This window comes from Oncorhynchus nerka, linkage group LG10 (assembly GCF_034236695.1).
Source record: "Oncorhynchus nerka isolate Pitt River linkage group LG10, Oner_Uvic_2.0, whole genome shotgun sequence".
Lineage (NCBI taxonomy): Eukaryota > Metazoa > Chordata > Actinopteri > Salmoniformes > Salmonidae > Oncorhynchus > Oncorhynchus nerka.
In genome coordinates this window covers 49191109-49218860 of record NC_088405.1, presented here as the reverse complement: position 1 = coordinate 49218860, position 27752 = coordinate 49191109, and positions in this window count along the sequence as shown.

Sequence of the window (27752 nt, the reverse complement as noted above, 5' to 3'; positions counted from 1 at the left end):
GGGGTTGATTGCAAATGCTGGCCGGCATGCTGCCAGGTTGCATGAGCATGCTGCTGTGTGTAAGAGTAGCCTGATCGGTTTTAGCGCCGCCAGTTCTAATCTTAATTGCAAATCTCTCAAATGCCTCCAGTCAGCCAGAGCGTCCTGGGTTTTTTGTTTTCCTTCATCTGTGTGGCTACATGCCATGTTTCTTCACAGTTTAACATCAAGTTCTGCGTGTCCCCTGATATTACCTCTGAGATGCATTTCTCTAGCCGGGCTGGGGACCTGTAGACAGTGGGCTGCTGTTTCCTGTCTGGCTGGGGAGTTGACTGGGTTTATTACTGTGTTTGTTGTGGAAGTGTAAAGGTTTGTGTTGTCTCTTAGCCTGGAACGCTCCAATACACAGACAGGTTTATTTAGTGCCTCTCACTGTTTACTTTGTTCACCTGTTTCATAGTGTTCCGTTGCCTAATCTCACGATGTTGATATGATTTTGTTTATAGCAAAATTAAATAAGTTGTAAACTTTTATTATAAAAGCTAAAAGTTATTCAGAGTGTCTACAATATGCACAGTAACAGTATTTGGATTAAATTAGAACAATCTAAATTATATTTTGCATGGCTAGTATTCTTTAGATCGTTGACATTGTTTATAAAAAATGTACTTGGACTGTAGACTATATTATGCAACTCTGTAAAATATTTGACATTCTAGTCATTTAACTGTAAGTCACTCTTATCCAGAGGGACTTGCAGTTAGTGTATTCATCTTAAAGTTACTAGGTGGGACAAGTTCCAACCACATATAAAAGTGAACCCCTTAGAGTCGATTGATGCACCGGTGCGTCAATCTAAATTACACAACAACAAAAAAATCACAATCACAATCCGTCAGTTTAAGCTAGACCCCGCATCCACCTTTGATGTACCTCCACATCTGCTGTGAAGCTGGCAGAGCTAGAGTGGTGTATGTCAGCCAATGAGATGTCCCGAAAATCCATCTTCTCATGAAAACGTCTTTGGCGTCAGAACGGTTTGACCTAAAACTATTAGGACCACTCTATGGAAAGGGGAGACTCATGAACACGATGGTGTTCTATACAACCCCCGCAAGTGTCAGGAGACCTGTCTGACGTCAGTACCGTCGATGTGCCAACTTCTGTTTGGTAGTGCCCGAACCGTTTGGGCTACAAACTAAGGGGACCCCACTGTGGAAAGGGGAGATTCTCACCAACATGATAATGTTCTCTGTTTTGTTCTATTACCCCGACAAGTGTCACGAGACTCGTCTGAATATAACCGGAACCGGTTTTAAATGGAAGTATGAAGGTCTTTTTGTGCCTACCCAAAAAAGGGGTTAAATATGTGTAAAATGTTTTTATTTGGTAACGGAATTTCAAGTTTTAACCACTTAAAGCTGCAATATGTAACACTGCACAACCTTGTTTCTTACTGATGTATTTTTTGACTGTCCTTTTTGACATTAAGTGTTATTTAATGGGCTTTAGTAGTAAATGCCAACATCTATATTTCATCAAATAATTATGCCTAAAAGGTTTCTAAAGTTCAAAATCAAATAGCTAAGTGATCTGTAGTATGACCATCTTAAAACAATTCCATATGTCAGTTTAACTCACCTCCCCCAACGTCTTAGACTCTAAAGAATTCAATAAAGCAGCTAGCAGTAAAAGTCGGTGCTAGGAAGAAAGGACAAGTGCAATGTAGTGCAAGGAAAGCAAGGGTGTTCGTTTTTTATTGTTGGTCATTTCCATGTAAAAGGATCCTGGAGCACCAACATGTGAAGTTCATAGGAGCATGTCAAATTTGGTGTCAAATGAAAGCTAAGAGTCTATATATATATATATTTTTTTTAATTAAGGCGTACACCTGAGTGTTTCAAAAGATTAGGAACACCTTCCTAATATTGAGTTGCACCCCATTTGGGCCCTCAAAACAGCCTCAATTCGCCAGGACACGTAATCTACAAGGTGTCGAAAGTGTTCCACAGGGATGCTGGCCCATGTTGACTCCAGTTGTGTCAAGTTGAATCCACCTCACTCAGCGTAGATGAAGGGTATGAGACAGGTTAAATAATGATTTTTAAGCCTTGAGAAAATTGAGACGGATTGTGTATGTGTGCCGTTCAGAGAGTGAATGGGCAAGACAAAAGATTTAAGGGCCTTTGAATAGGGTATGGCAGTAGGTGCCAGGCGCACTGGTTTGAGTGTTAAGAACTGGAACGCTGCTGGGTTTCTCAGTTTTACGTGTGTATCAAGAATGGTCTACCAACCAAAGGACATCCAGTCTACTTGATACAACTGTGGGCAGCATTGAAGTCAACATGGGCCAGCATCCCTGTGGAATGCTTTCGACACATTGTAGAGTCCGTACCCAACGAATTGAGGCTTTTCTGAAAGCAAAAGGTGGTGCAACTCAATATTTCGAAGGTGTTCCTAATCTTTTGTACACTCAGTGTATGTCATGGAAAGAGCAACCATTTTCCATGCTAAGAATTAGGAATAAGCAAAGGCTTTTATTTCTAGTCTTAGAAAGTATCTACTATAAAAAGTCTCAAGGTACTAGAAATACATTAAAACAATAATGTTGACGTAAAGACCCCTGCCAAGTAATATCAACACTTACAGTGGGGCAGAAAAAGTATTTAGTCAGCCACCAATTGTAAAAGTTCTCCCACTTAAAAAGATGAGAGAGGCCTGTAATTTTCATCATAGGTACACTTCAACTATGACAGACAAAATGAGAAATAAAAATCCAGAAAATCACAGATTATTTCACTTATAATTCAAATCAAATTTATTTATATAGCCCTTCGTACGTCAGCTGATATCTCAAAGTACCCCAAACAGCAAGCAATGCAGGTGTAGAGGCACGGTGGCTAGGGAAAACTCTCTAGAAAGGCCAAAACCTAGGAAGAAACCTAGAGAGGAACCAGGCTATGTGGGGTGGCCAGTCCTCTTCTGGCTGTGCCGGGTGGAGATTATAACAGAACATGGCCAAGATGTTCAAATGTTCATAAATTACCAGCATGGTCGTATAATAATAAGGCAGAACAGTTGAAACTGGAGTAGCAGCACGGTCAGGTGTACTGGGGACAGCAAGGAGTCATCATATCAGGTAGTCCTGGGGCATGGTCCTAGGGCTCAGGTCCTCCGAGAGAGAGAAAGAAAGAGAGAAGGAGAGAATTAGAGAGAGCATATGTGGGGTGGCCAGTCCTCTTCTGGCTGTGCTGGGTGGAGATTATAACAGAACATGGCCAAGATGTTAAAATGTTCATAAATGACCAGCATGGTCGAATAATAATAAGGCAGAACAGTTGAAACTGGAGCAGCAGCATGGCCAGGTGGACTGGGGACAGCAAGGAGTCATCATGTCAGGTAGTCCTGGGGCATGGTCCTAGGGCTCAGGTCAGTTGAAACTGGAGCAGCAGCACGGCCAGGTGGACTGGGGACAGCAAGGAGTCATCATGTCAGGTAGTCCTGGGGCATGGTCCTAGGGCTCAGGTCCTCCGAGAGAGAGAAAGAAAGAGAGAAGGAGAGAATTAGAGAACGCACACTTAGATTCACACAGGACACCGAATAGGACAGGAGAAGTACTCCAGATATAACAAACTGACCCTAGCCCCCCGACACATAAACTACTGCAGCATAAATACTGTATCGCAATTCCAGTGGGTCAGAAGTTTACAATACACTAAGTTGACTGTGCCTTTAAACAGTTTGGAAAATTCCCAAAAATGTTGTCATGACTTTAGAAGCTTCTGATAGGCTAATTGACATCATTTGAGTCAATTGTAGGTGTACCTGTGGATGTATTTCAAGGCCTACCTTCAAACTCAGTGCTTCTTTGCTTAACATCATAGGAAAATCAAAAGAAATCAGCCAAGACCTCAGAAAACAAATTGTAGACCTCCACAAGTCTGGTTCATCTTTGCAAGCAATTTCCAAACGCCTGAAGGTATAAACACCATGGGACCACGCATACCGCTCAGGAAGGAGACACGTTCTGTCTCCTAGAGATGAACGTACTTTGGTGTGAAAAGTGCAAATCAATCCCAGAACAACAGCAAAGGACCTTGTGAAAATGCTGGAAGAAACGGGACAAGATATCTATATCCACAGTAAAACAAGTCCTATATCGACATAACCTGAAAGGCCGCTCAGCAAGGAAGAAGCCACTGCTCCAAAACCGCAATAAAAATGCCAGACTACGGTTTGCAACTGCACATGGGGACAAAGATCGTACTTTTTGGAGAAATGTCCTCTGGTCTGATGAAACAAAAACAGCTGTTTGGCCATAATGGCCATCGTTATGTTTGGAGGAAAAAGGGGGAAGCTTGCAACCCGAAGAACACCATCCCAACCGTGAAGCACAGGGTTGGCAGCATCATGTTTTGGGGGTGCTTTGCTGTAGGAGGGACTGGTGCACTTCACATAATAGATGGCATCATGAGGGAGGAAAATTATGTGGATATATTGAAGCAACATGTCAAGACATCAGTCAGGAGGTTAAAGCTTGGTCGCAAATGGGTCTTCCAAATGGACATTGACCCCAAGCATACTTCCAAAGTTGTGGCAAAATGGCTTAAAGACAACAAAGTCAAGGTATTGGAGTGGCCATCACAAAGCCCTGACCTCAATCCTATAGAAAATTTGATTTGTTTGTACGGTTTGCTAAACTTTGAAATCAAAGGTTCTTGTTTGGCATACATTTTAAGTGAAAAATCTGAGTCTCATGCTTTTCATCAGTCAATTTTATGTTAGTTGGCAATGCTGTGATCTACAATGCTTGTCAATGAATGTCTCAGTGCAGAATCATGGCTCCTGATAGTGGATGTATTTGTTGTTTTCTTGCAGAAACTGTCGAAGCCTTTTTTTTAAAGCCCAACTATTTAGGAGAGTTTGCGTGCTGTGATCCTTTTCTGATGACAATCTGCTAATTGTGTGTACTGCAGTTGAGTTCTGTGATTGGTTGGGGAGATAGTTGGGCTCTAATACCCTTCCCGCTCTCCCAACTTCATTGAAGAGGCTCCTCACACGCAGACAATGTTAACACTGAGTGCTTCACCAGGAAGTTTTTAACTGCTGTTTACTTTTGCCGACCTCCCCAGAGAAAAACACGTGGTTTGATATCCAGTAGAAAATAAAGTGCAGCAGATTATGGTTACTTTATCCTTCGTGGGGATTCTAATACCTGGTAGATTGTGTACAAACTCTGTTGTCACATTGAGATTAATAACATTTTCATCTTTGGTTGAGTGTGGCTTTGATTTTCTAACTACTTTCCCTCCCACTCTCCTTGCTGGTTCAAGCAAGTATAACAATATTAAAGCCCTTTTATGTGAAATCTCATGGGTCAATGTTGTGGATGAATTTGATTTTTTTATCACCGAACGTATTACATTACGATCACATTGCAGATATTCAAAACTCATACCAACTGAGCCCTGACCAAAATGTCAAATGGTGGTGCAAATGTTTCGCATTCTTGAGATACACAAGCCATTCTCTTTATCAGTGTATGTACTGTAATACTGGTGACAATGTTGACATGGCGGGACCCGTGGCCTGACGGGGACCAACACGCATCCCCAGTGTGTTACTTGTGACCCTGTCCAAACACCCAAACCAGCATGTCAGTCTACGTGTGTGTAGACTGATGAATATGAAATGACCTTGTTATCTCTGGCCTTGCTAATGGCCAGTGACACCATGGGCTTTCTCACCACAGTCAGGATCTGAAGTAAAATGGTGCCGGAGGGGGGGAAGGCTGCCGTCTTATCAGCTCTTAACCAACCATGCTATTTTGTTAGTTGTTTTGCGTTGTTCGTAACTTGTTTTGTACATAATACATTTACATTTAAGTCATTTAGCAGACGCTCTTATCCAGAGCGACTTACAAATTGGTGCGTTCACCTTAAGACATCCAGTGGAACAGCCACTTTACAATAGTGCATCTAAATCTTTTAAGGGGGAAGGGGGTGAGAAGGATTACTTTATCCTATCCTAGGTATTCCTGAAAGAGGTGGGGTTTCAGGTGTCTCCGGAAGGTGGTGATTGACTCCGCTGTCCTGGCGTCGTGAGGGAGTTTGTTCCACCATTGGGGGGCCAGAGCAGCGAACAGTTTTGACTGGGCTGCGCGGGAACTGTACTTCCTCAGTGGTAGGGAGGCGAGCAGGCCAGAGGTGGATGAACGCAGTGCCCTTGTTTGGGTGTAGGGCCTGATCAGAGCCTGGAGGTACTGAGGTGCCGTTCCCCTCACAGCTCCGTAGGCAAGCACCATGGTCTTGTAGCGGATGCGAGCTTCAACTGGAAGCCAGTGGAGAGAGCGGAGGAGCGGGGTGGCGTGAGAGAACTTGGGAAGGTTGAACCCCAGACGGGCTGCGGCGTTCTGGATGAGTTGTAGGGGTTTAATGGCACAGGCAGGGAGCCCAGCCAACAGCGAGTTGCAGTAATCCAGACGGGAGATGACAAGTGCCTGGATTAGGACCTGCGCTGCTTCCTGTGTGAGGCAGGGTCGTACTCTGCGGATGTTGTAGAGCATGAACCTACAAGAACGGGCCACCGCCTTGATGTTAGTTGAGAACGACAGGGTGTTGTCCAGGATCACGCCAAGGTTCTTAGCGCTCTGGGAGGAGGACACAATGGAGTTGTCAACCGTGATGGCGAGATCATGGAACGGGCAGTCCTTCCCGGGAGGAAGAGCAGCTCCGTCTTGCCGAGGTTCAGCTTGAGGTGGTGATCCGTCATCCACACTGATATGTCTGCCAGACATGCAGAGATGCGATTCGCCACCTGGTCATCAGAAGGGGGAAAGGAGAAGATTAATTGTGTGTCGTCTGCATAGCAATGATAGGAGAGACCATGTGAGGTTATGACAGAGCCAAGTGACTTGGTGTATAGCGAGAATAGGAGAGGGCCTAGAACAGAGCCCTGGGGGACGCCAGTGGTGAGAGCGCGTGGTGAGGAGACGGATTCTCGCCACGCCACCTGGTAGGAGCGACCTGTCAGGTAGGACGCAATCAAGCGTGGGCCGCGCCGGAGATGCCCAACTCGGAGAGGGTGGAGAGGAGGATCTGATGGTTCACAGTATCGAAGGCAGCCGATAGGTCTAGAAGGATGAGAGCAGAGGAGAGAGAGTTAGCTTTAGCAGTGCGGAGGGCCTCCGTGATACAGAGAAGAGCAGTCTCAGTTGAATGACTAGTCTTGAAACCTGACTGATTTGGATCAAGAAGGTCATTCTGAGAGAGATAGCGGGAGAGCTGGCCAAGGACGGCACGTTCAAGAGTTTTGGCGAGAAAAGAAAGAAGGGATACTGGTCTGTAGTTGTTGACATCGGAGGGATCGAGTGTAGGTTTTTCAGAAGGGGTGCAACTCTCGCTCTCTTGAAGACAGAAGGGACGTAGCCAGCGGTCAGGGATGAGTTGATGAGCGAGGTGAGGTAAGGGAGAAGGTCTCCGGAAATGGTCTGGAGAAGAGAGGAGGGAATAGGGTCAAGCGGGCAGGTTGTTGGGCGGCCGGCCGTCACAAGACGCGAGATTTCATCTGGAGAGAGAGGGGAGAAAGAGGTCAGAGCACAGGGTAGGGCAGTGTGAGCAGAACCAGCGGTGTCGTTTGACTTAGCAAACGAGGATCGGATGTCGTCGACCTTCTTTTCAAAATGGTTGACGAAGTCATCTGCAGAGAGGGAGGAGGGGGGAGGGGAGGAGGATTCAGGAGGGAGGAGAAGGTGGCAAAGAGCTTCCTAGGGTTAGAGGCAGATGCTTGGACATTAGAGTGGTAGAAAGTGGCTTTAGCAGCAGAGACAGAAGAGGAAAATGTAGAGAGGAGGGAGTGAAAGGATGCCAGGTCCGCAGGGAGGCGAGTTTTCCTCCATTTCCGCTCGGCTACCCGGAGCCCTGTTCTGTGAGCTCGCAATGAGTCGTCGAGCCACGGAGCAGGAGGGGAGGACCGAGCCGGCCTGGAGGATAGGGGACATAGAGAATCAAGGGATGCAGAAAGGAGGAGAGGAGGGTTGAGGAGGCAGAATCAGGAGATAGGTTGGAGAAGGTTTGAGCAGAGGGAAGAGATGATAGGATGGAAGAGGAGAGAGTAGCGGGGGAGAGAGAGCGAAGATTGGGACGGCGCGATACCATCCGAGTAGGGGCAGTGTGGGAAGTGTTGGATGAGAGCAAGAGGAAAAGGATACAAGGTAGTGGTCGGAGACTTGGAGGGGAGTTGCAGTGAGGTTAATGGAAGAACAGCATCTAGTAAAGATGAGGTCGAGCGTATTGCCTGCCTTGTGAGTAGAGGGGAAGGTGAGAGGGTGAGGTCAAAAGAGGAGAGGAGTGGAAAGAAGGAGGCAGAGAGGAATGAGTCAAAGGTAGATGTGGGGAGGTTAAAGTCGCCCAGAACTGTGAGAGGTGAGCCGTCCTCAGGAAAGGAGCTTATCAAGGCATCAAGCTCATTGATGAACTCTCCGAGGGAACCTGGAGGGCGATAAATGATAAGGATGTTAAGCTTGAAAGGGCTGGTAACTGTGACAGCATGGAATTCAAAGGAGGCGATAGACAGATGGGTAAGGGGAGAAAGAGAGAATGACCACTTGGGAGAGATGAGGATCCCGGTGCCACCACCCCGCTGACCAGAAGCTCTCGGGGTGTGCGAGAACACGTGGGCAGACGAAGAGAGAGCAGTAGGAGTAGCAGTGTTGTCTGTGGTGATCCATGTTTCCGTCAGTGCCAAGAAGTCGAGGGACTGGAGGGAGGCATAGGCTGAGATGAACTCTGCCTTGTTGGCCGCAGATCGGCAGTTCCAGAGGCTACCGGAGACCTGGAACTCCACGTGGGTCGTGCGCGCTGGGACCACCAGATTAGGGTGGCCGCGGCCACGCGGTGTGGAGCACCGGCAGTTACCTGTATCTCTGTGGTCTAACCAGACCCACCAGATCAAATGTTTATGTCAACTGACCAGGCCCCTCCCTGTCAGTTTGGATGAACACCAAACAGGGTCATTGGCAGGTCAGGTCAGCTTAAGTAAATGCAACATGGCTTTTGGGCAATTATATTGAATTTATGACCTGCCTCTGATTCGTGTTTTTCCTCTAAATAGTGTAATGAACTACTGGGATTTAGAGAATGGCTGTTTAATCACCACAGTGGAGTTGTGAGGATTTGGATGCTGATAGCATAGATGTGTTTGTACTGTATACCCGTGTGTTTTTCAGTGTGTCCGTCTGTGGGTGTATGGGTTTACAGTCTGTGTGAGTTTGTGTGGTGGACTACGTGGGGGAGTATGTGTGACCTGTTGGGTATTTGGATTAGCACGTGTTGCTCAGCCTGGGACAGCATGCCATTTCTCTCTCAGCGCCACAGCTGTCACCACCACCCCCACTCCCCCTGTCTCCCCCTCTCCTCCTCCTCCCCCTCTCCTTCCCACAGCTGGCGCTGACCCCGGGTTATCTACCATAGCTGCTCTCCAGACTGAGCTCACACTGACGTGCCAGCCTCGAGGTCAGACCGTTTTGTAAGAGGTTAGAAGTCAAAGCGACAAAGGGAGACACATATGTAAAAGTTAGATTGAAAGTGAAAATCAAAAAGTATGTGACAAACCTTTTGAACAACAGACTCCTTTTACCAGTTTGATTCCTGTTGAAGGTCTTATCTCAATGTCCTTATCTCACTGTTATTTCTGCTAGTGGATCTCATGGAGCTAATACGTTTACATGATACTCATCCACTACTACTTGTAGTGTGGTCTTAAGCTGTTTCTCATCATGTTGTCAGTGGGTGTAGCTCTATCTTGCAGTCAACTGACCCAATCGCCCTCTAGTGGCCTCATGGGTGGCATGTTATTAATCAATCAAATGTATTTATAAAGCCCTTCTTACATCAGCTGATGTCACAAAGTGCTGTACAGAAACCCAGCCTCAAACCCCAAACAGCAAGCAATGCAGATGTAGAAGCTCGGTGGCTAGGAAAAACTCCCTAGAAAAGCCAGAACCTAGGAAGAAACCTAGAGAGGAACCATGCTATGAGGGGTGGCCAGTCCTATTCTGGCTGTGCCGGGTGGAGATTATAACAGAACATGGCCAAGATGTTAAAATGTTCATAGATGACCAGCAGGGTCAAATGTTATTAATCTTTTTTTAACATTTCAAAATTAATGAACTCTTTTTTTTTTTATCTGCTGAAAGTCCGTTGTTTCTATGTCAGTTTTGTTATATTTCAGTCTTCTGTAATGTATGCAAACTTAAAATCAAATACATTTCAACTATCTGATATGGTACGGCAACTTCTTTTTTTACGCCCATAACCATGTGTGTGAGGTTTATATTTTTGTTTCAAAGTACATTTGGTTAAGACTACCAAGAAACACCCAGATTTAGCCCACTGCAGTATTAAATCACTCCTGGTATCTCTCTGCCTGTCCTGGATCAGTGGATCAGGGGCTAGACAGAAAGACAGTACTGCTACCGTGCTTCTTCCTTTAAAAGTTGCATCCTACTGCAGCTGCGGAATGGTATGGCATGTTGGAATGCATGATGTCATAGTATTTTACTGTCAGCCATTGTTGCCATGACTACTAGCTTGACCACCAGAGGGCATCTTTGAGAAGCTAAGTTATTGAAATGACATGGAGTTGTTGGTCTAAGAGTCCTATTTAATGTAGCTTGTTTTAGCATAACTTCTAGCTGGCCAGATGATTAGAACATCACCGCAGGGCTTTTTTTTAACAGGGATAAACTATTGGAAATAAAGTAGGCAGTTAATGTCGGAAACTAGCCAGTATAAAACAGAATCCTTCCTGTGTGGCTCACCCATGGCCACTGGAGCAGGTTAGAGCACCACAATACCTAATTCCATTCCTGAACTAATACAACAAAGAGGAACAATGACACCACAATTTGCTCCTTTCTGCCGCTTCCAGTTTATTTTCCATGAGATCGGGGGTCTTACAATATGACAACGTGTAAACTGATTCTAGACCTGCCTGCGTGTGAGACGAGAAGAATTCTCACTGTTCTGGAGAGCAGGCAGCCACAGGTGTATGGATAAGTTACAGAGGCCAGAGCTAACCGTACGAATGTCACCATGCCACACATGAGTGATGCATGTTTTCCTGAGCTAGATTCCTCCCAAGTGATACAGAGTCCTGAAGAAACAGGTGGCAGTAGTGAGAGAGGGGATGGTACAATTAGAAATAAACACTAGCTGGGTCATATGTTTATGATTGTGTTATTGGAAAGAAAGTTCTTTATTAGGGCTGACCCCATTTAGTCGACTGGTCGATTGTTTGGTCAATAGGCTGTTGGTCAACTGACTTTTTTTTAGTCAAGCAGTGGCAAATATATTGAAAAAAAAAATGTATGGCACACGAGACACTTGTCTGATTCATGCCTGTTTGAGTGGACTAATCCATTGCAGAGGTGCGGGTATTGCACACCAGTATCACTAGCAGAACCTTTACCGTTAATTACCATCATTTCTATTCTATAATGTTTGTTTGGTTATGATCATTTATATTAAATGCATTCAATATATTATCATTACAGTCTTACCTGCCATAGTACAGGTGTCTTCAAGAGTGGACCCATTGTTTGCAGAGCGCACAACCTAGGCTACATTTCATTCCATTTACGAGTTGTCAATTTATTAATTGTTGTCAATTTATTCATCATTTGGGGCTCTGCTGTCAATCTTGAGTAAAGAAACGCACATGATTACGCCCCAAAAGTGCCCATTTGGGGGATCTGATCATTTTTCTGATGGTCTTAATTCCCCATCACTGTGGAGCTTCTCAAAATAGTTTTTTCTTCACCTCATCAAGCAAGAAGAACAAAGTCTGTTTTTACAGCCATTGAGAAGGACAATAGTTCGCAACGTAGCCTATTTGAAAAATCTTTCTAGCTCTCTCCTTTTTGATAACCACTCAGCATGAAAGGGAAAACAAATCTCATTATTGGATCCAGTGGAAATGTCATAAAAAAGGCCTACCTGATTACTTCTTATCCCTTCCACAAATAGCCTACAGCTGTGTCTGTCTGTACGGAGCTCACTGGCATGGGAAACTCTGAGGGCCCAGAATATTTTATACAATGTTTGCTAGCACAAGCTTCAGGCAAGACCCAAATTAATAGTTGATAATACAATGTTTCAAGTTCCTTGCAGACATGCCATGCAGAGACAATGTAATGTATAGGATATTTATTTTTATCAGGATAGTTTCTATCTGCGGGCTGCTATGTTTTTCTTTTTTGGCTTTATGACAGCTATTTTTACATATTGGCGATAGCAATAGAAGTTACTTTTAGATTTGAATCATTTTCATTTAGATATACTTTTTTATTAACCACATGACATTGATTTTGAGATATGAATACTTAATTATAAATTAAATTAAATTGTTCCACGAAAATGTGCATATTAAAATCCTAACTGGCAAACAGATCAATAGAAATGGTACGATAACTTGGCATTCCAAATGGAAAAGGTTGCCGACCGCTGATGTAGCCTAATACTGGCATCTTCAGGGGTGTAATGGTAGAATATGCAGCAGCAGGCAGTGGGAGGAGGAGGGTCTGGTTGTGAACAGGTTTTTTCCTTCTGGTTAGGCTATATGGATCTCTGGCTCCCTCTAGTAATGTGTGTGTCTTGATTTTTAATTGCAGTGCTTAAAGCATCAGGAAAAGTAGACTACATATAGTTGATTTTATTCAAACATAGGGTTATGTCTATATATGGAAAAAATACACGTTTAAAAATTTAGGGGTAGGCCAGGGTTGGCCATCATTGTAAATAAGAATTTGTTCTTAACTGTCTTGCCTAGTTAAATGAAGGTTAAATAAATAAAAAGGGGTTAAGGATAGGTAACATGCTAGCTAAGGGTTAAGGTTAGGGTTAGGAAACCTGCTAGCTAAGGGTTATGGAACATGCTAGCTAAGGGTTAGGGTTAGCTACAGTGGAGGCTGCTGAGGGTTGAACGGCTCATAATAATGGCTGGAATGGCATCAAACACCTGGAAGTCTAGCTAAATCTGGTGCAATGGTATGTTGTACATGGTCCTTGACAAATAAATACATTCTTAAACACTTTAATATCTGAGGAGAACTTAACTGTCCCAATTCAGCAAACGGAAAATGCTATTTAGGAGCAGTTATGGCTTAAAATACACCTTTAAACACAACTCTGCCATTATAAGTGATTTTTAAAGGTTATTTGTTTATTATTTCCTGACAATGAACGTTGGTGTGTTTTTTCAGAGGTGCACATTGTCACGTTGGTATGAATGATTCGGGAGACAGGCGCAGGAATGTGTAATAGTTTATTTTATTACACCCAATGTCACGATCGTCGACAGGAACGGAACAAGGCGCAGCGTGAGTTGAATTCCACATACTTTATTACACAGTGAAACTACCAAAAAACAATAAACATAACACGAACGTTAAAGCCGTAGTGCTCAAAACACTAACAAAAACAATATCCCACAGAACAAAGGACAACTTAAGTATGATCCCCAATTAGAGACAATGATAATCAGCTGCCTCTAATTGGGAACCATACTAAAACACTAACATAGAAAAATAACGACTAGAACACCCCCGAGTCACGCCCTGACCTAAAGCACCATAGAGAACCCCGAGGGCTCTCTGTGGTCAGGGCGTGACACCCAAATTATGGCGTGCCGTGCAAAGGCACGGGGTCGAAGACCAAACAAACATAATACTAAACACAGAGTAGAAACCCAAACAAAAGAGTGAGTAGTACCTCGAATAAATAACACAAGCTCACAATGATTAACACACGGGACGAGACCCGTAATCATCTGTGCAATCCACAATGCCACGAAAGCCAAAACACACAGCACAGGTACTCACACGCACTAACGGACATTGTAACAATAATGGACAGCCCAATGGAAACCAAAGGGCACATATATACAAATATCTATATTTTTTTTGCAGTTTGTCTGGGAATTAGGAACGATAGTACTGCATACAAAGTTGCGGTTTTTAATGCTTTTGGAGCAAGAATTTTATGGAACCCCATACATGTATTTGATTTGATTATTGAATGTGTTTAAGTGTTATGAATAGCCTTTGAAACATTTATGTTCTTACAATTGGTACATTGGTTGATCCACTTTGGATGTAGAATGGTGGTTACATGTTCTTTATGAGAAAGAATTTGGGTTTTTGAATGGCTAGTTTAAGTGTACCATGCCACAGCCTCAGGTATCATCACTAGTAGAGAATTTCAGACTTACAGGAGAAGTTTACCCAAAATACAGAAACTCCCAAGTGATTCCGTACATTGAAAATAGTTCAGTGGAGTTTTCCCTCTCCCCCAAACTCTCCCCTGTAGTGCTGTATTGTAACAGCTGCAAAAACAGGTCATGTGACTTGTGACATTGCTGGATGCAGGCCTCACTCTGCTCCATTGCAAGTCAATTCATGATTCAGAAATCTGCAAAGTGTGGACAAATTCATTGTTTTATTGAATGCGTACGGCCAAATGAGATATTTTTGTCGAAAGTACTATTAGTTTTGAGTAAGGAAATGTGTACAGTGCCCAACAGGCGGGGGAGTAAGGACACTGTCTACTGTTGTTGCCCTCACTTCTTCTCCTTCTGTGGGATTTATCAGCGGTTGGCATTCAACGTTATGGTACCTACTGTACTGGAGAGCCCCCACCTGTCGCCTGTCCTAGCTTAACAATTGCCCAATAGAAATATAAAGAGGGGTTCCTGCAGATGCAGGAATGCCCACATGCAGGAACGCCCCAATCTGCGGGCCGCATTTGCACCCTTGTCGTAGTCTCCCAGCTCCGCTAAAACCATTGACAACTACGTGCCATTTTCAAGGGATTGTTAAGTAAATGTTATAACTATTTGGTTTAAATAGCATAGTCAGAACTACACATTTTTGATTATTACACATTTAGCTCTATCATCAGAGATTTGCAGCGAGTAACTGCATGCTTTTCATGACCAGTAAACATCCAATTGATCATGTATTTTCAGATAAATGAGAGTAGCCTATCCATTTGGCATGTAGCTAGCTAGCTGGCCTGCTAAGCAAACAACATGTAATTTATCTTATTTCATGAGACGCTAGGCTTTTGGGAAGAGCTTGACATCGGCAAGTCCTCATTCTGGTAAAGTTCTCAGTTGGAGTACTGTCATCACCACTATATATTGCAAGCAAATCAAACAATATTTGGATATAGCCATATAGTTTATCCCCTGAAATGTAGCCTCTTAACTAGCTAACCATAATGACTTGATCTGTTATTAGCTAGCTAGCCAATATATGTGGTCCATCAATCAATGTAGCTTATCTTTTCTGTCAGCAGCAATTGTGATTCAACACATAAAAACAATGTTGATAAGTGGATGTTAGCTAACTTCACTAGGTAGGCCTACGTTGGTTGGAGAAAAAGTACATTAGGTCTAGTTACCACTATGTGTCGCCAATTGTACTGAATTTCTACCGGTAGCTTGCAAAGTGAACATTATCAACTAACAGTACATCAGCAAATGCGCCATTCTGTTGCTTAACAGGCAGAGCCCAGAAAGGATGGGAAATTAACCTAAACTTGTCATGTATAGTTCAATTTTATATCACTCAAATATCCAATTAAGGGTGGCCAATATTGAGAGAGATTGTGAGGCTACCCTCACATATCTGAAATTACATTGATGTTGATGTCAATTGATGTTTACTGATCATGAAAAGCATGCATGTATTACTCTAACGATAGAGCTAAATGTGTGCAGTTATTTTGCATGGAACAATCAAAAATGTGTATTTTTTACTATGCTCTTCTGTTGATACTGTAATACAACCAAATAGTCCAATTTCATTTGTCATAAAAAAATTGACATTGTAAAAAAATATGTTCACATGACCCTCCCCTTGTACTGTAAAAAAGTTATGTTTACAACCACAAATAATAATAACTGTAGGGACTCTGGGTTTATAAATGTGGATATCGACTTTGCCACTTGCGTATGCTTTTGTGACACAGTCGACGCCACGTAGGGCTACGGGCCAGAAGTTTGAGGGTTCGCAAAGCTTTGGCGGTATCCAGATTGTCATACCGACCTTTTGCCATACCGGGATATTCGGTAATACCGGCACTGAACCCAAGGGGCGCTATTTTCAAACCCCACTGAGCCTCAGTAATCTGAAGGTTAGCAATGCTAACAAGTATATATCATTTCCTATATGGAATGCTAACGAAATGCTAACAAGCACATAGTGGACATTTTATACAGTCTCTGGCCTAAAGTATTTGCAGGACAGACATCCCAGCTATACAAGTAACTATATTAAAAATATTAGACAGCAAGGCTCTTAATCCAGGAGGGGGTTATCTGCTTTTGGAAGAAGCTAACCACTTAGCTAGATAGCTAACTAGATACTAAATTACACTGAACAAAAATATAAACGCAAGTGTTGGTCCAATGTTTCATGAGCTGAAATAAACGATCCCAGAAATGTTCCATAAGTGCAAAAAGCTTATTTCTCTGAAATGTTGTTTACATCCCTGTTAGTGAGCACTTCTTATTTGCCAAGAGAATCCATCCACGTGACAGGTGTTGTCAAGGTTGTGCGCTACTGGTAAGAAATCAGGTGCAGGAGAGCAAAGAGTTGTGACGCTACTGCGTCAAAAAACTTCCAGCCAATGGCAAAAGTGAATAAGCAATAAACACTCACAATAATGCAAATGTATGACAATAAACATACTACGGGTCAAAACACGTTACCTGGGGAAAACCAGTCTGACGCGTAACACTAAACACGTAACAAAACAATTCCACAAAAAGACATGGGGGGGAACAGAGGAATATATATATGCAGTGTGATTAGGGAATGTAAACCAAGTGTGCGGGGAACAAGACAAAACAAATGGAACAATGAAAAATGGAGCGGCGATGGCTAGAAAGCCAGCGACGTCGACCGCCGAGCAACGCCCGAACAGGGAGGGGAGCCGACTTTGCAGAAGTCTTGACAGGTGTGGCATATCAAGAAGCTGATTAAACAGCAGGATCATTATACAGGTGCACCTTGTGCTGGGGACAATAAAAGGCCACTCAAAATATGCAGTTTTGTCATACAACACAATCCCACAGATGTCTCAAGTTTTGAGGGAGTGTGCAATTGGCATGCTGACTGCAGGAATGTCCACGAGAGCTGTTGCAAGAGAACTGAATGTTTATTTGTCTACCATAAGCTTTCTCCAATGTTGTTTTAGAGAATTTGGCAGTATGTCCAACCGGCCTCAAAACCGCAGACCATGTGTAACGACGGGAGCCCTTTTGTGGGGAAAAACTCATTCTGATTGGTTGAGTGGGCCTATGTCCTCCAAAGCCCACTCATGGCTGCACTCCTGCATGTTGCGTTTACATTTTTGTTCAGCATTGCAAACCAAATGTGAGTTACTCACAAGGCTCTGGTCTCTCAAACACCATGTTTTTGAGAGACCGGACTACCGGTAAGCTTCATAATAAAAAATTATGAGTAAACGAGGTAGAAGGGCCTTGGTCAAGGAGGTGACCAAGAACCCGATGGTCACTCGGACAGAGCTCCAGAGTTCCTCTGTGGAGATGGGAGAACCTTTCAAAAGAACAGCCATCTCTACAGCACTACCTTTGTGGTAGATTAGCCAGACGGAACCACTCAGTAAAATGCACATGACAGCCCGCTTGGAGTTTGCCAAAAGGCACCTAAAGGACTCTCAGACCATGAGAAACAAGATTCTCTGGTCTGATGAAACCAAGATTGAACTCTTTAGCCTGAATGCAAAGTGTCAGGAAACCTGGCACCATCCCTACGGTGAAGCACGGTGGTGGCAGCATCATGCTGCGGGGATGTTTTTCAGCGGCAGGGACTGGAAGAGTAGTCAGGGTCGAGGGAAAGATGAACGGAGCAAAGTACAGAGAGATCCTTGATGAAAACCTGCTCCATAGCACTCAGGACCTCAGGCTGGGGTGAAGGTTCACTTTCCAACAGGACAATGACCCTAAGCGCAATTTAATCCATTTCAAAATAAGGCTGAAATGTAACAAAATGTGGAAAAAATCAAGGGGTCTGAATACTTTCCGAATGCACTGTATGCAAATAAGGTATTTCTGTATTTTATTTGCAATAAGCTTGTAAAATGGTGAATGTAAACCCGGGAAAAAACACACTGCCCTCCCCTGTTCCCAATAAAAAAACAACACACAACACCCCAAATCAACAAAAAAAAGTTAGACAACCGTCCCCTATTTTGGACCCGCCCACATCCACCCCAGTACATTTCTAACTGAAGTGCTTATTTTATTTTAGAATATCCTCATACATTGGCCTTAAGCACAATGTCCCATTCCCAATAAGTAATGATGAAGCCAAAGACAATCATTCTCAGGGACCAGTCATTTTTCAACATGGATGGAGCAGTCCCTGTTTGGATCTTGTCATAAGTTTTCTTGAATGCAGTGGTACAGCACAGTACAATACCTCTGTGCCATATTCCTGTGCAGTATCTTTGTGGTCCCTCACTACCATCAACTCTCTCAGGTCTCTTTAGGTCAACCATGTTAAGAGTTGGCCCCACCACAGCCCAGAGGCACACCGCAGTAGGAAAATTATGCAAGGAGGCTTTCTCTTATAGTATGTGGAGGGAGGGAGATGGGGGGGGAGACAGTCTCTGGCAAGGTCACCTTGCTGAGTTGTATTTGGATCCCAGGCCACAATGTAAGAGAAGGAGAGAGAGTGCAGGACTCCTTCATGCCTGGGGTCCAATAATCTCCTTCACAATCCCAACAAACAAGGTTTCACCACCACTGTTCTGCACACTCTCTCCCTGATCACCAGGCTGATTACTGCGTTTAGGATACTGTCTCAGATGATTTATGAGAGTTTACGTATGCAGTACTTCACTTTAAAAAATGTTTTTTTTAAATGAAATGATACATTAAATGTTGTATCATTATGTTCTATGATAATTGCAATACCGCAAAGTGGGTCTGTAGAGAGAGCAGAATTAGCCAAAGGATTTCCTCCGTGTCCAATAGGGTTTCACTGGTTGGGGATCGCAGCGGAGTGGATTGTGTTATTGGTGTTGCGAGGTCTCGAAAAGTGGTCTGATGGTTTGGTTTGGCTGTGTAGCTGGAGTGTGGTCCCACTGTTGTCGTTACCTCGTGATGTGGTTTATTTGGCTCGCTGCATGAGATTGTGGCGAGTTAGTGCCACCACACCACTTCATCATGTTGGTGGATGTCCAGAATGGAGCAACTCAAAATAAACTCAATACAATATTGGTACCATTCTGATCACAACGCTGATGCTCAGGGTGGACCCATGGCCTTCCATCTCTTCTCCTGCAGTGCTTACATATAACTACTATGCTTTATTAGTCAATTGGGGCGACAGGGTAGCCTCGTGGTTAGAGTGTTGGACTAGTAACCGAAAGGTTGCAAGTTCGAATCCCCGAGCTGACAAGGTACAAATCTGTCGTTCTGCCCCTGAACAGGCAGTTAACCCACTGTTCCTAGGCCGTCATTGAAAATAAGAATTTGTTCCTTTCGGGTTAATTCAGGAGCCCTAATCTCTCTCTGTTTCTTTCTCTGTGTCTCTCTCTTTCCCAAACTCACCATCTGTCTGCATCCCATTAGCACTGTGCTCAACCACAGCCACCACAGAGGAACTGCTGGCGTGCAGTTAAGAGACCTGAGGCAGAATGAACATTAACACCAACCATGGTTTCTCTGCCGTCCAAGAGAAAAGGAACAAACAACCAGCGCCATATGGCCTTCCCTGTTCCCCTCCACTAGTCCTGCTGCTGTAGCTGATTTATGTAGTCACATGGCACTAAAACGCAGCTGCATATTAAGAGACACAAACAAAAAAACATCCCATAATCCGCATGTCTGATGGGCTGTGTTTGTCTTGTGATTTCAGGTGAGCAAAGATGTCTTCATGTGCATAAAAGTGTTAGAGAATTGATGAATGGGTGAAAGAAACCAGATAAAAATGCATTATTGTACACAGCACATCAATCTGTATCATCACCAGGTCTCGTCTACTGATGGTCAATAATCTCTGTATCACAAACATGTACATTCTCTTAAAGGATATAAACTTCTACAAAACACTTCTCTCACACAAAGATAGCGAAATACCGATAATATGAACACATTCACATTTGCACTCGTATTCGAGGTCCCAGATGGCCTATTTCCTATCTCACAATGACTCAATACCTAGCATGGCACTTGGTTAGTATTAAACACTGCAGTATTTCTGCACAGTATATCTGCTGAACTTTTACATCAGCATCACTTATTTCCCTGATACCCTTACTTGTGTAAGTAAGTTTTTATCTGGTTTCTATCGCCCATTCATCAATTCTCTCATTCTCATTCAGTGAGGAGAGAGACATTAGCGCCTGTGGACCAACGCTTTACACCGAGCCCAAAAGCATAATCAGCATTCTAACTCCCCCCTTGCAATGTACCATACGATATCCCAATCTACCTCAATGTGCTGTGGCATAAACTCAAAACTTTGAATTGAGGAACAACTGTACATCTTGTGATTTCAGAAAATGAAAGTAAACGTTCTAAACTTCTACACGCTTCAAAAGTCGTCGTCACAGCAGCACGACCAGGTGGACTGGGGACAGCAAGGAGTCATCATGCCAGGTAGTCCTGAGGCATGGTCCTAGGGCTCAGGTCCTCCGAGAGAGAGAGAAAAAGAAAGAGAGAAATAGAGAGAGCATACTTAAATTCACACAGGACACCGGATAAGATAGGAGAAGTACTCCAGATATAACAAACTGACCCTACACATAAAACTACTAGCCCCCCGACACATAAAATACTGCAGCATAAATACTGGAGGCTGAGACAGGAGGGGACAGGAGACACTGTGGCCCCATCCGATGATACCCCCGGACAGGGCCAAACCGGAAGGATATAACCCCACCCACTTTGCCAATACAGCCCCCACACCACTAGAGGGATATCTTCAACTACCAACTTACTATCCTGAGACAAGTATAGCCCACAAAGATCTCCGCCATGGCCCAAGGGGGGGGCGCCAACCCAGACAGTTAGATCACATCAGTGACTCAACCCACTCAAGTGATGCACCCCTCCTAGGGACGGCACGAAAGAGCACCAGTAAGCCAGTGACTCAGCCCCTTTAATAGGGATAGAGGCAGAGAAACCCAGTGGAGAGAGGGGAACCGGCCAGGCAGAGACAGCAAGGGCGGTTCGTTGCTCCAGAGCCTTTCCGTTCACCTTCACACTCCTGGGCCAGACTACACTCAATCATATGACCCACTGAAGAGATGAGTCTTCAGTAAAGACTTAAAGGTTGAGACCGAGTTTGCGTCTCTCACATGGGTAGGCAGACCATTCCATAAAAATGGAGCTCTATAGGAGAAAGCTATGCCTCCAGCTGTTTGCTTAGAAATTCTAGGGACAATTAGGAGGCCTGCGTCTTGTGACAGTAGCGTACGTGTAGGTATGTACGGCAGGGCCAAATCAGAGAGATGGGTAGGAGCAAGCCCATGTAATGCTTTGTAGGTTAGCAGTAAAACCTTCAAATCAGCTCTTGCCTTGACAGGAAGCCAGTGTAGGGAGGCTAGCACTGGAGTAATTTGATCAAATTTTTAGGTTCTAGTCAGGATTCTAGCAGCCGTATTTAGCACTAACTGAAGTTTATTTAGTGCTTTATCCGGGTAGCCGGAAAGTAGAGCATTGCAGTAGTCTAACCTAGAAGTAACAAAAGCATATATTCATTTTTCTGCATCATTTTTGGACAGAAAGTTTCTGATTTTTGCAATGTTACATATATGGAAAAAAGCTGTCCTTGAAACAGTCTTGATATGTTCGTCAAAAGAGAGATCAGGGTCCAGTGTAACGCCGAGGTCCTTCACAGTTTTATTTCAGACGACTGTACAACCATTAAGATTAATTGTCAGATTCAACAGAATATATCTTTGTTTCTTGGGACCTAGAACAAGCATCTCTGTTTTGTCCGAGTTTAAAAGTAGAAAGTTTGCAGCCAGTAATTTCTGTGTTGTCTTCACACTTAACTTCTCTTTTAACGACTGTCGGCCTCACACAATAGCTGAAAGGTAAACTTCTTGAATATGAAAAAGACATGTGTCACACATGTGAAACACATGCTTCTAGCGAGGGAAATTTTGGGGCTTCACCATGTTTCATTGAAATGTACAGCTTTGTGTCATCCGCATAGCAGTGAAAGTTAACATTATGTTTTCGAATGACATCCCCAAGAGGTAAAATATATAGCGAAAACAATAGTGGTCCTAAAACGGAACCTTGAGGAACACCGAAATGTACAGTTGATTTGTCAGAGGACAAACCATTCACAGAGACAAACTGATATCTTTCCGACAGATAAGATCTAAACCAGGCCAGAACTTGTCCGTGTAGACCAATTTGGGTTTCCAATCTCTCCAAAAGAATGTGGTGATCGATGGTATCAAAAGCAGCACTAAGGTCTAGGAGCACGAGGACAGATTCAGAGCCTCGGTCTGATGCCCTTAAAAGGTAATTTACCACCTTCACAAGTGCAGTCTCAGTTCTATGATGGGGTCTAAAACCAGACAAGCATTTCGTATACATTGTTTGTCTTCAGGAAGGCAGTGAGTTGCTGCGCAACAGCCTTTTCTAAAAATTTTGAGAGGAATGGAAGATTCGATATTGGCCGATTTAGTTTTTTAATATTTTCTGGGTCAAGGTTTGGCTCTTTCAAGAGAGGCTTTATTACTGCCACTTTTAGTGAGTTTGGTACACATCCGGTGGATAGAGAGACGTTTATTATGTTCAACATAGGCGGGCCAAGCACAGGAAGCAGCTCTTTCAGTAGTTTAGTTGGAATAGGGTCCAGTATGCAGCTTTAATGTTTAGAGGCCATGATTATTTTCATCATTGTGTCAAGGGATATAGTACTAAAACACTTGAGTGTCTCTCTTGATCCAAGGTCCAGGCAGAGTTGTGCAGACTCAGGACAATTGAGCTTTGAAGGAATACACAGATTTAAAGAGGAGTCCGTAATTTGCTTTCTAATAATCATGATCTTTTCCTCAAAGAAGTTCATGAATTTATTACTGCTGAAGTGAAAGCCATCCTCACTTGGGGAATGCTGCTTTTTAGTTAGCTTTGCGACAGTATTAAAAGGAATTTCGGATTGTTCTTATTTTCCTCAATTAAATTGGAAAAATAGGATGATCGAGCAGCAGTAAGGGCTCTTCGATACTACACGGTACTGTCTTTCCAAGCTAGTCGGAAGACTTCCAGTTTGGTGTGGTGCCATTTCCGTTCCAATTTTCTGGAAGCTTGCTTCAGAGCTCGGGTATTTTCTGTATACCAGGGAGCTAGTTTCTTATGAGAAATGTTTTTCGTTTTTAGGGTTGCAACTGAATCTAGGGTATTGCGCAAGGTTAAATTGAGTTCCGCAGTTAGTGGTTAACTGATTTTTGTCCTCTGACATCCTTGGGTAGGCAGAGGGAGTCTGGAAGGGCATCAAGGAATCTTTGTGTTGTCTGTGAATTTATAGCACGACTTTTGATGCTCCTTGGTTGGGGTCTGAGCAGATTATTTGTTGCAATTGCAAACGTAATAAAATGGTGGTCCGATAGTCCAGGATTATGAGGAAAAACATTAAGATCCACAACATTTATTCCATGGGACAAAACTAGGTCCAGAGTATGACTGTGACAGTGAGTAGGTCCAGAGACATGTGGGACAAAACCCACTGAGTCGATGATGGCTCCGAAAGCCTTTTGGAGTGGGTCTGTGGACTTTTCCATGTGAATATTAAAGTCACCAAAAATTTGAATATTATCTGCTATGACTACAAGGTCCGATAGGAATTCAGGGAACTCAATGAGGAATGCTGTATATGGCCCAGGAGGCCTGTAAACAGTAGCTATAAAAAGTGATTGAGTAGGCTGCATAGATTTCATGACTAGAAGTTCAAAAGACGAAAACATCTTTTTTTTTGTAAACTGAAATTTGCTATCGTAAATGTTAGCAAAACCTCCGACTTTGCGGGATGCACGGGGGATATGGTCACTAGTGTAACCAGGAGGTGAGGCCTCATTTAACACAGTAAATTCATCAGGCTCAAGCCATGTTTCAGTCAGGCCAATCACATCAAGATTATGATCAGTGATTAGTTCATTGACTATAATTGCCTTTGAAGTAAGGGGTCTAACATTAAGTAGCCCTATTTTGAGATGTGAGGTATCACGATCTCTTTCAATAATGACAGGAATGGAGGAGGTCTTTATCCTAGTGAGATTGCTAAGGCGAACACCGCCATGTTTAGTTTTGCCCAACCCAGGTCGAGGCACAGACACAGTCTCAATGGGGATAGCTGAGCTGATGTCACGTTCTGACCTTAGTTCCTTTGTGATGTCTTTGTTTTAGTATGGTCAGGGCGTGAGTTGGGTGGGCAGTCTATGTTCTTTTTTTTCTATGATTTGGTATTTCTGTGTTTGGCCTGGTATGGTTCTCAATCAGAGGCAGCTGTCAATCGTTGTCCCTGATTGAGAACCATACTTAACCATACTTAGGCAGCCTGTTTTCACCCTTGAGTTGTGGGTGATTATATTTGGACCTGATGGACCTGTTTCGGTTGTGTTTTTGTTTCTTTGTTTGATAATGTTCAGTTTGAATAAATAACATGAACAGATACCACGCTGCGCTTTGGTCCTCACCTTCCTCCACCAACGGCCGTTACAGCTGACTACACTGACTGTGCTAGTGGCAGACTCCAAGAAGCTGGCAGGCTGGCTAACAGCCTGCTGCCTGGCCTGCACCCTATTTCATTGTGGAGCTAGAGGAGTTCGAGCCCTGTCTATGTTGGTAGATAAGATGAGAGCACCCCTCCAGCTAGGATGGAGTCCGTCACTCCTTAGCAGGCCAGGCTTGGTCCTGTTTGTGTGTGAGTCCCAGAAAGAGGGCCAATTATCTACAAATTCTATCTTTTGAGAGGGGCAAGAAACAGTTTTCAACCAGACTCTGCTGTAGAGCTCATCACTCCCCCTAACTGGGAGGGGGCCAAAGACAATTACTCGATGACGACACATCTATCTAGCTGATTTACACACCGAAGCTATGTTGCACTTTGTGACCTCTGACTGTTTCATCCTAACATCGTTGGTGCCGACGTGGATAACAATATCTCTATACTCTCTACACTCGCCAGAATGCTGAAATGAAATAGTCCTATTGGCAAGTTTCTCTCCTGGCAAACAACATTATGTGACATATTAAAGAAAATATGAGCACAATAAATTATTTGCTGTGATTTTTGTTACTTATGTCTTATGTTAGAGGAAAACAATAGATGACTCACGAGGGAATAAAATAGTGAAAAAAACATTTTTTTCTCTTCAAGTAAAAATAGTATTTGAACTATTTTTGTCATATATATTTAGTTGAGTAGTAAGATGATATTATATGTATTATGTTTGACTCACGTCTAAGCAGGATATGTCTCATCAGGTCAGCCCTGCTCAGAAATTGACACTTTCTTAGCGCCATAATCTCTGCCCTATAATTGCATGTTTTATTGTAAAAAATGTATTGTAAAAATAAACATTTTTTTATTCGGAACATAGGACACAAGACCTCGAGAAAGTTTCCATTACCAGTCATTCTAATAGTCCCCGGTAGTCTTAATTTGAGTCTAAATCTCAATCTTAATCTAGTCCCTGCACACCTGCCAGTGTTAGGTAGGAGACTGAGAGGTGAGAAAGTTCTTCACAGAAGCGACTATGTCTCACAGCGGTTCCAAATGAGCACATCTCCAGGTGCCTGACTCATATACTGTATGTAGTGTAAACCATGGTTTAGCTCAGCTCCAAGTGTGGATAAAATAGTAACGATACATACCACTTTTTTCTCTGTACAGTATCAAAAAGGGAGCAGCTAGTGCCTAAAACGGCTAAATCTCTCCTTAAATGCACGCCCCTTGTTTGCATTCTATACCAAACTGTATATGATTTGACCTGAGTGGAATAGAACCATAGGGAGGATTGGAGCAGAACAGAAATGAGTGCTGCTGCTGCTGACATGTGTATGCAACATCTGTTTTGTGACTCACTGCTTACTTTTATTTTCTCGAGCACACACAGTAGCCTACGCCATTAAAATGTCTCTGCTTTTTCAGTTAGGTTCAGGAGGGAAGCTCTATTCGGAGGGCTTGTGGTTATGGTTTTTGTAAATTCACCGTAAACGTTGCTCCGTTGCCAAGTAAAGGTGCAGGAAGGAATTCCCCAGGCCAGGTATAGAAGGTAGATGCAGGGTGGCCCCCAGGGGGCTGGGGAGGCCTGCTGTGTCAGTATGTGTGGTGTGTGAGACCCCAGTCTGGCTCCCCTCTGGCCTCAGTACTAGGCCATGCAGTGGGCCAGACTCCTGGGACTGAAGCTGGGACTGAGGCTGAGTTGGAATCAATCTCTCTCTAAACATTACATTTTGCACTTGGGATAAGCTATGTCTTCACTTCTCTCCTCGTGATTCTGTACAGGTTTGGTGAGTAAATAGTTACACTGTTCAGGGAAATTTGGAGAAAGAGTACAAACGTTCAAGAAAGCAAAGTTTTGATGTCCATTAGCTGTCGTCTAGACCCTTTGGTAAGAATAGATGAGTAGGCATGAGAAGGATTATACAGAAGTTGATTCAGTGATGAGATGTTGTTGCCTGCCAAAGCTACACTGAACACCTTCCTAAAATTGAGTTGCACCCCCCCTTTTTCCCTCAGACCATCCTTAATTTGTTGGGGCTTGGACTCTACAAGGTGTCGAAAGCGTTCCACAGAGATGCTGGCCCATGTTGACTCCAATGCTTCCCACAGTTGTGTCAAGTTGGCTAGATGTCATTTGGGTGGTGCACCATTCTAGACAAACCTGTGTAACTGTTGAGCGTGCAAAACCCAGCAGCGTTGCAGTTCTTGACACACTCAAACCGGTGTGCCTAGCACCTACTACCATTCACCCTCTGAATGGCACACGAACACAATCCATGTCTCAATTGTCCCAAGGCTTAAAAATCCTTCTTTAACCTGTCTCCTTCCCTTCACCTATACTGATTGAAGTGGATTTAACAAGTGCCATCAATAAGGGATCATAGCTTTCACCTGGATTCACCTGGTCAGTCTATGTCAGTGTTTCCCAAACTTTTTATAGTCCCGTACCCCTTCAAACATTCAACCTCCAGCTGCGTACCCCCTCTAGCACCAGGGTCAGCGCACTCACAAATGTTGTTTTTTGCCATCATTGTAGGCCTGACACACACACACTATAAGATACATTTATTAAACATAAGAATGAATGTGAGTTTTTGTCACAACCCGGCTCATGGGAAGTGACAAAGAGCTCTTATAGGACCAGGGCACAAATAATAATAATAATAATAATAATAATTTTGATTATAATGAGAACATAACCCTGCAATGTTGGGTTGTATTGGAGAGAGTCTCAGTCTTAAATAATTTCCCACACACAGTCTGACTGTATTTAGTTTTCATGCTATTGAGGACTGAGAATCCACTCTCACATAGGTATGTGGTTGCAAAGGGCATCAGTCTTAATAGCTTTTGCGCCATCAGTACAGATACCAACATGAGCAGCAGCTACGTCTGGCTACATACAGACCGTTAGTGGAATTCCTGCGAGAGAGTAACGGTTATTGTGATTGGATGTTCGTTAATTGACTAGGCTACCTGTATTTGACAAACT